At 37.8% G+C, this 9,354-nt stretch overlaps 1 pseudogene; it reads left to right on the top strand.

The window, feature by feature from the left end:
• The first annotated feature begins 5,430 nt into the window (after positions 1-5,430).
• Positions 5,431-8,754, top strand: LOC145050928 (ABC transporter B family member 1-like; annotated as a pseudogene).
• Positions 8,755-9,354: the final 600 nt, after the last annotated feature.

The raw sequence follows: 9,354 nt of genomic DNA, 5'->3' as shown, positions 1-9,354 counted from the left end.
TCAAAGATCTTGTTTGTATTTAATCAACTCGATGAAGTTTTACTTAAAGATCACGTTTTTAGTAAAATACTTTTGTTAACTTGGATATTAGAGCTCATTAATATCTTGATTGCCAACCAAGATTGAGCATGATTTATATTCATATTACACCTTACAACATAGTACATTAATATGAATCAGAATCGGAAATGTCTTTTAAGTCCTGAATGTTGGTCTTTCAATTTATATATTTTATGAAGTTTTATTTAATGTCAACAAAATCCCTTATTTTTACAATTGATTGTAGGTTGTGTGAAAACATAGACAAACATTAAGTCTCGTATCTCTATGGACCGACCCTGCTTGCTTTATATTATCTCAAAATATACAATAGTAGTGATTTGTGTTTAATTGTTATTAATATATCCCTTTATTTGTTGGTTTGACACCCAAACAAATTGGCGTCGTTCTTGAGGATACAATAGTACTAATTCTTTATGCCAAGATCTTTTCGCACACGTACACCATTACCAGTTCATTTTGAGATAGAGAAATCTGAAAAGCAAAGATGGAAGTAAGCTAGACTTCTAAAGAAACAACAATTTGGAGCTTCTTTATCAAACCTTTCAACAACATCCAAAGAATCCACACCATCATCTTCACCCACTTATTAACCCGAGCCTGAAACTTTCATCCCTACTCCAACCATGGAAGGAAGAGAGGTTAATCACCAAGGAGGAAATCAAGATCCTCCCGTTCCACCTCCTAAACAAACCTTTAGACAATGGGTTACACAAGATGTGACATAACAACCATTATGCATCGATTATCCTGAAGCAATAAACTTTGAACTCAAATTCAGACTCATTCACTTGTTGCCTTCGTTCTGCGGCCTTAATAATGTAGACCCATACCATTTCCTTAAGGATTTCCATGTTTTTTGTGTTGGAATAAAGTCACATGAAGTCATTGAAGATTAAATCAAGTTATGTTCATTTCCCTTTTCTTTACAAGATTCAGCCAAGGAGTGGTTATATGACTTACCATCGGGGTCAGTCACAACATGGAATGAGCTAGCATAGATTTTTTGGATATGTATTTTCCATAAATTAGAGCTTCATCTTTACACAAGCAAGTCATTGGTATAAGGCAATAGAAAAAAAAAAAAAAGAAGCCTTGCATACTTACGGTGAATGGTTCGAGAAATTATGTTTAAGATGTTCAAAGCCTGGAATTTAGAGTATCAGTTATTGTAGTGCTTTTGTGAAGGAATGTCACCTTGAAAGAGAAGATTGCTTAATGCATCTAGTGGAGGATCAATACCTGACAAGAATCCTATATAAATAAGAGTTGTTATAAGAATATGAATGAAGAATCCAAGCATAAACTCAAGAAAATGAATGGTACACTACACTCCAAGAGGAGTGAAATAAATTTCCACACCAAAGATCGAGAGTCAACTTTCCGAGTTGACCAAAGTTTTGATGATGCTTACGAAGGATAAGGGTGTGCAACCAGTAGCTAGACCTTGTGGTGTTTTGTAACGCTCACATTTCCTACTAGATTAAGTCATATTTTGTAATCTCTTTAGTCAACCGTTGTAACCTTTATATGAATGAATATGAAAGGATTATTCATATATTTATGTCCTTATGTGTTCAATATGATATTAGGTGTGTTTAATAATAAAATAAATAAAACTTAAAATATGTGTCGACGATAAAAGATTACTTAGGAAAACTAATCATAACCTAGTTGTAGTATACGTCATAAGTATTCTAGAGATATAAGGAGCGTTCAAATCCAACTTTATATAAAGGAGTTATGCTTCTTCAAAGTTTTATGATTAAATCGGCATGGATTTGTGCCTCATAAAAAGTAGACTTTTCATAAATTAATTTTTAGCCTTAGTGATCTAAACAAGAGTCATAGTAGTCGTTAAACTGTGTGAGTGCATGTAGAGAACGTCCAATCTGACTTTGTGAGAGGAAGTTATGATTTTTCTAAGATTCAGCATAATAGTATTATGCTCAACATAGAATTTTAGATTGGTCGACTTTTAGCCAAAATAATCTAAAGGAGAGTTGAAGATCTCGTTAATAGGAGTTCAACGATAAAAAGTATGTCGAAAACGGACACTCAATGAGAGAGTTATTCTTTTTATACGGGCTTTGACAATCTAAGCCTATGTGAAAAATATAAAGTCAAAGCTAGCCAATGGAGTCTAAACTAAAGTTGTAGATCTCGTCGAGCGGTTTTAAAATTATAAAAAACGTCAAAAACGGAGTTCATATGAAGAAGATACACAATTATGTTTGAAGAAGATAAACAAGGGTTGAAGACGTTTAAGAATCACATTTGGGTGCTGAAGTTGGGTGGTATACGAGGTTTTCTTATGGAAGAATCTCATAAGACCATGTATTCTATACACCCAGGCAGCACCAAAATATACTTGGACTTAAAACCCTATTACTGGTGGCCGAAAATAAAGGTTGATGTGGCAATATACATAGTAGAGAGCGTAACATGTGTAAGAGTAAAGGCATAACAAAAAAAATTATGTAACATCCCAAAAACACAGTCTGGAAATTTCTTTTAACTTAATAATAAAAATCATAGTCAATAAACCTTGTATAAAAATCATAAGCAATGTATCTCAAAATATTATAACAACTGTCAAGTATATCAGAGTATAAACATTTCAGGCTGAACAAATGGTGTGTGCACTGCAATCTTCCCGAGCTCCTCTTTTGTAAACTAAGTACCTGAAACCAAAACTGAAACTGTAAGCACGAAGCATAGTGAGCTCCCCCAAACTACCACATACCATACAATAACATATAAAGCACATACTGGGCCTTGCCCACTGCATCAGACTGAAGTTCGGACTAACTGGGGCCTTGCCCACTACATCAGACCGAAATCCAGACTGACTTGGGCCTTGCCTACTACATCGGACCAAGGTCCGGACTAACTAGGGCCTTGCCCCCTGCATCAGACCGAAGTCCAGACAAACTGAATATAGCATAACATGATCATAGCATATAACATAAGCACATATACTACATACTGCATCAGACTGGAGGTCCGGACTAACTAACATATAAACATTCCTAAATCACAAAGACATCAAGCATACTGAACTACTGCATCGAACCAAAGTCTGGAACTACTGCTATCTAAACGGACCGGCATTGTGGCCGTAGACCCGTTCCTACTGGAAGGAAAACTCACCTGTACTGCTGAACTCTGCTGATAAATCCTTTGGTTGCTGATCGACTATTCTCTCAAGTGCTGCTCTCCTAGCTCTATGAGCTATCAACACCAAATAATAGAACTTAGCCTAAACTGTCCTCCAGAGGTCAACTAAGTCAAATCTGTTCAAGGTCCTGGTCAAAGTCAACTTTCCAGTTGACTTGACTCGCCGAGTTGTTCTACCAACTCGCCGAGTCCATGCCCCTCTATCTCCAAACAACCTCGATTCCATTTGTCGAGTTTGGCAATAACTCGATGGGTTCTCCCTCAACTAACACTTTGGGACCATCTTCAACCGACTTGCCGAGTTCATCTTCGAACTCATCGAGTTCATCATCATCGCATGAAAGTCTAGGCTTTGAGTCGCCGAGTAGTATGAAAAACTCATCGAGTCCATCTTTATAACTAAGAAGATTGCCTTGGACTCGCCGAGCTCCTCATCGAACTCGTCGAGTGCTATGATCTTCATCACCATTATGGGTCCTGACTGAATGAATTCTCCTTAACCCCACTCACTGATCCGACTTATAAACATAAGGATTTGGGTTTGCGACCTGACTCGCCGATTCCATGAACCGACTCGTCTAGTCCTCCTTGTGACATCTATACTCTATCATTTTAGTCCATCCCAACACCTCCAACTCATAGATATGGACTCTTTATGCTAGCATTGCACGTAAAGTTGCTAACTTTACGTCCATGCAAGGTGTTATGAAGCCAAAACACTTAATCCAAGCTAGAAAGAAGGTCTAGCCGGATAAAGCCAGCAACCTTGAGCTTCTAAAGCTTAAGAGTGTCCAGATCTGTGTCCAATCCATCCTCAAAGGCTTAATACTCAGATTGACCATGGAAATGGTCCAAATGTGACCAAATCTATGCTAGAAAGGGGATCTAGATGATTAACAGTCAAGGCATAAGCTTTTACCTCTAAATGGTCTAAAATGCTACCCCAACTCTGCATCTATAGCTTCTTCTTTCACCACCAAGGTCCTTCTTCCTTCTCTAAGCTTCAATTCACTCTCAAGGCAAGAACTAGCTCAACAATGGAGTTGGGTGGCTAGGGTTTTGGGTTCTGGATGAAAGAGGCTATAAATGAACCCTAGGGAAGAGAATAAGACGCTTAAATATGGTACCAATTCCCGGAATTAGGGTTTCCCAACCCAGACCAGACTCGCCGAGTCCACTCGCCGACTTGTCAAGTCGGTCACTTACTTTTCCACACAGAGCCCGCTCCGAGTCGTCGAGTTCTTCCTTGAACTTGATGAGTTGAATCCTTTGAACAAGGGCTTTTCTTTCCTTTCTAGGTCTTTCAGATTCTAGGTGTTACAACTCTCCCCCACTTAAACTAGACTTCTTCCTCGAAGTCCGCTATGTCCAACTGATCTGCAATCTGCTTTCAACACTCCAGCCGGAATAATCTAGCTCCCCCTGGCCACTTCCAATGATCTTTCATCCGGTCAAATAACAATCCCCAAGTGCACTCTAATTCCCCCAACGATCCTGAGAAATCAATTTACTCAACTGGCCATCCTTCGCAAGGCCCTAAATTCTGCAGATGAACGAATTCCTTGCAACAAGATCACATCTACTCCATCTGAAATTTGTTGTCTCGAGATGGTCCAAATCCCTAACAGACCACTCATACTAAATCATTATTGATGAACCCCACGGGGGTGACTTAGCGTTACTCAGCAATTTGTTATGCTTACCATCCATGAGATCCTCAAATACCATTACCGCTGAAGACCACTACTAGAAAAAAGACCTTTAATGACGCGCAAACAATGACACGCGGTGATTTACGATACGCAAAAGTGTGTGCCCCAAAAATAATGTCATCTCTTCTAACTTTTGAAGGATAGAGGATGCGCTTTTTGTGCGCGCCCTAAAATTAGTGTCAGAAAAGAAAAAAAAAAGAAATACGGAGGATGCCTTTCATAAGATGTGCGTCATGTAAGTGTGTCGCTTTATATTTTTTTTAATGAAACACGCGTTTCAAGCGGGAAATGAAATCTCAAAAATTAAAACCCCGCCTCCTATTCCAATTAGCAAGAAAGAAGCCTAGGGTCTTCGTCTTCCCCCCTCTCTCTCTAACCTAAAACTCAATCTGCGATTTCGTAGAGATCTCCCATGGCTGTAACAAATGTTGTCTCATCTCACTGATCTTCGCAGGGATGGTGGCTTGAGGGAAAGAATATGGCAGCGACGGTGGCTCCAAAGCAAAAAGACGCCACGTCGGTCACTTTAGGGATGGAAGATAACAATGATGAGTGGGTCAACCCTCATGAAATCGATCCACACTTGCTACTTTTCTCCTACCTTTCTCTCCACCCTTCTCTTTCACCATAATCATCTTCTTATTCATTCACAAAATATTCAACATGAAAATCAAATCGCTGTTTCATATTTCATTCGTTCATATAAAGCCCCGATATTTCAATTCGATTTTGAACCCTACCTAAATCATCATCCTGGAAAAACCCTAGCACATCATCCCTAAAACACCCAATAGAAAAAAAAACCCAGATTTAAATCCCTAATTGATTCAGACGATGAGAACTTGGATGAAGTCGCACCTTCTTCACCCTCCGGTTCAATTTCATGGCATTGTTGATTCAAAGTTTTAGGTAATATTTCTTGATATTGTTATACTCTTATCTCTTCAACTATCTTCAATCGTTCGCTTCAATGTCTCCAGTCGATTTCATTATCTTCAATCGATCGAAGTGAAAGATGCCTATATTTTCGGAGTTGATTTGTTAGGGTTCGTTCACATCCCTGTGGAGGAGACCGCGATCTCCTCTTCATTCCACGATCCCCACTTATACTCTTTATGCATCTCAGGTATTCTTCATTCCTTCTCCCTTATTCTCATTCTTGTTTGATTTCCTAGGTGCGATATCCTCCCCCCATACTTTTCTCCTTTTGAGTTCGTACAGATGAGAGAATCACGTCATCTGTCGATTCAAGGTGGTATCTCTCCAATCGTAGGGCACCATTTACAGATTTGCGGCTCTTCACGCACACAGAGGAAATGGTAGAATTTAGCAAAGGTAGATTGGAGAGATACCATCAGATACACACTCACGTCCCTATTGTGCGATTCAATTGGCAAAAAATCAAGTCTACAATCGAATTAGGCTGCTCAGGGTTTTCTAACACTATATTAGGGTTTTTTTTCATTTATAGAGTAGGTAATTTGAAGAATGTTGTCCCTAAAATCAATTTCTATAATCACTTGGTGGCAGACTTGTGTGAACTGTACCAAAATTCAAGGTTTTATTCTCATCTCTTTCATTGGTTCATCTTTTTGGCTGATTAGGTTTGTTTGTGTTTTTAGTTGATGCATATTAATGCTTATTTGATCAAGGAAGTGGCAGGAACTTGGTAGTGATGATGATGTCTTTTAGTTTTTTGGTTGTGATTCCACCTGATAAAGTAAGATACTGTGAAATATTCCACCTGAACAAACCCGGTTGGTTGGAGAGAGACAATCAACAAAAATGAGGATCAAATATCTTGAAGCAGCACTGAGTTAAGATATTCAGTTCTTTGACACTGAAGTCAGAACTTCAGATGTTGTATATGCTATCAATACTGATGTTGTTATGGTTCAAGACGCCATTAGTGAAAAGGTGAAAAAGATCAAATCTTTTTGACTCATACATATGAGATTATTAACTCTATGTTTGTTTGTGTGTGTGTGTGTGCGTGTAGCTAGGGAATTTTATACACTATATGGCGACATTTGTATCTGGATTTGTGGTGGGATTCACAGCAGTTTGGCAATTGGCGCTTGTGACACTTGCAGTGGTGCCTTTAATTGATAATTGGAGCTATTCATACAATTACATTAGCGAAACTGTCTTCTAAGAGTCAAGAAGCTCTTTCGGAAGTTGGAAATATTGCTGAGCAGGTGTGTTTTTTTACTTTTATATAGATATAATTCCCTTAAATCTATAAAATGAATTCAAGAAAGCCGTAATTTCTCTTTTGTTTTTTTTTTCATGTGAGTTTGCTGAATTTGAGCTAAGTTCAACGACATATCAGTCTTTCCTCTTATTTTCCCATATGGGTATTGTTTGATTTGACCTAAATTCAAGATGACGAAAACATCAGTCGTCCCCTGTTTTTTTTTTCTATTTGGATCAAGGAAAAAAATCATTTTTTCCATGTTTCTTTCGATTTTTAAGAAATATATCAGTTTTTCCTCTAATTTTCTATCTGGGTATTTCTGAATCTTAGCTTAATTTGTTTTTCTTTTTGGGGAAAAAAATCCATATTTTTCTTGTTTCTTAATCTGACTATCAATATTTTAGAGCAAACTTCAAAAAAAATTAATCTTTCTAATGTTTTATAATCTGAATGTTGTTATATTTGGACAAACTGAAGCGAAAAAATAAAAAAGACATGCATGTTCTTGCATCTGGGTGTTGGATGAATTTGAAAGCCAAATTCAAGAACTTATTATCAATCTCAAAAAGCTAATTCTCTTTTTACCATCTGGATACTTTCTTGATCCATCAAAAATGCAGACAATCGCACAAATTCGAACAGTATTAGCATATGTTAGTGAATCAAGAGCATTACAAGCCTACTCTTCTGCATTAAAGATCTCACAAAAACTTGGATACAAGACTGGATTTTCAAAAGGATTAGGATTAGGAGCAACTTATTTCACAGTCTTTTGTTGCTATGCTCTTCTTCTATGGTACGGAGGCTATCTTGTTCGCCACCATTACACCAACGAAGGACTCGCCATTTCCACCATGTTCTCCGTCATGATCGGTGGCCTGTAAGTCTTCTTCTTTCAAAAAATTCCAGTAAACCCCATTAATCAATCTCGTTTTATTCTAATTATTCTGATTCCAAAATTCAAAATTTGACAGAGCTTTAGGCCAATCAGCTCCAAGTATGTCCGCGTTTGCGAAAGCACGAGTAGCAGCGGGTAAAATCTATAGAATTATCGATCATAAACCGAGCGTCGACAAAAACTCTGAATCGGGATTGGAATTGGATTCCGTTTCCGGCCAATTAGAGCTAAAAAACATCGAATTTTCATACCCTTCAAGACCAGATGTTAAAATTCTAAACAATTTCACTTTAACTGTTCCTGCCGGAAAAACAATTGCATTGGTCGGAAGCAGTGGTTCAGGGAAGAGCACGGTGGTTTCTCTAATCGAAAGGTTCTACGATCCCACCTCAGGTAATAATCAATCTCAATGTACAACCCTACACGCACATAGTACAACATGAATACCTCTAATCTTGCTTAATTTCAACACAGGACAAGTAATGCTTGATGGGCATGACATAAAAGGTCTGAATTTGCGATGGTTAAGGCAACAAATTGGTCTAGTTAGCCAAGAACCTGCACTTTTTGCAACCACCATTAAAGAAAATATCCTCTTGGGTCGACCCGATGCATACATGGGTGAGATTGAAGAAGCTGCACGTGTGTCAAATGCTCATTCGTTCATTATCAAATTACCAAATGCCTATGATACTCAGGTAGGTTAAAAACTTATAATCTTGTTTTTATTTTGTGGGTCCACTTTGGTAACTTTTATGCTTTGATATTAATGGTGATTGTTCTTGATTTTTGGATGCATTTGGAGGGTAGGGTTTGATTTTTCTTTAGTTAAAGTTGGTTGCTTTTTGGTTGTTTGTAAAGATTAAAAATGAGTGGCAAATTTGGTAAAAAAAGGAAAACCTAACTTGGTGTAAAAGTCAAATGTAGTAAGGTAAAGTTTTCTTTCAAGGGAATGCATTAATTGAGAAGTTTGAAACCTGGTTTTTTCAGTCAACACTCCATGTGCAAAATGCAGATTTATGCAAGAAACAAGAACATAACTGTAACACCAGTGTGTGTGTGTGTGTATGTGTAAAAGGACAATATCGATAAATATAAAATATATACAACTATACACATTTTATAATTCATATCAAATGTACACTGTATCCATCACATGACTGACAAACGCAAAGATTTCGGTTGACCAGAAGCATGTTCAGGAAACAGTTTGACCATGTACTCCCTGAGTTTGTTGACTTTTATCTACGAAGTGCTTAAGCAATTTGGAAAGGGGGCATTTGGTGTTGCCCTTCTTGTACGCCATC

The sequence above is a fragment of the Lactuca serriola genome, chromosome 5 (assembly GCF_051521515.1).
Source record: "Lactuca serriola cultivar US96UC23 chromosome 5, Lser_US96UC23_V15, whole genome shotgun sequence".
NCBI lineage: Eukaryota > Viridiplantae > Streptophyta > Magnoliopsida > Asterales > Asteraceae > Lactuca > Lactuca serriola.
Note: the sequence above shows the minus strand (reverse complement) of the source record. Positions and strands in the feature narration are given on the sequence as shown.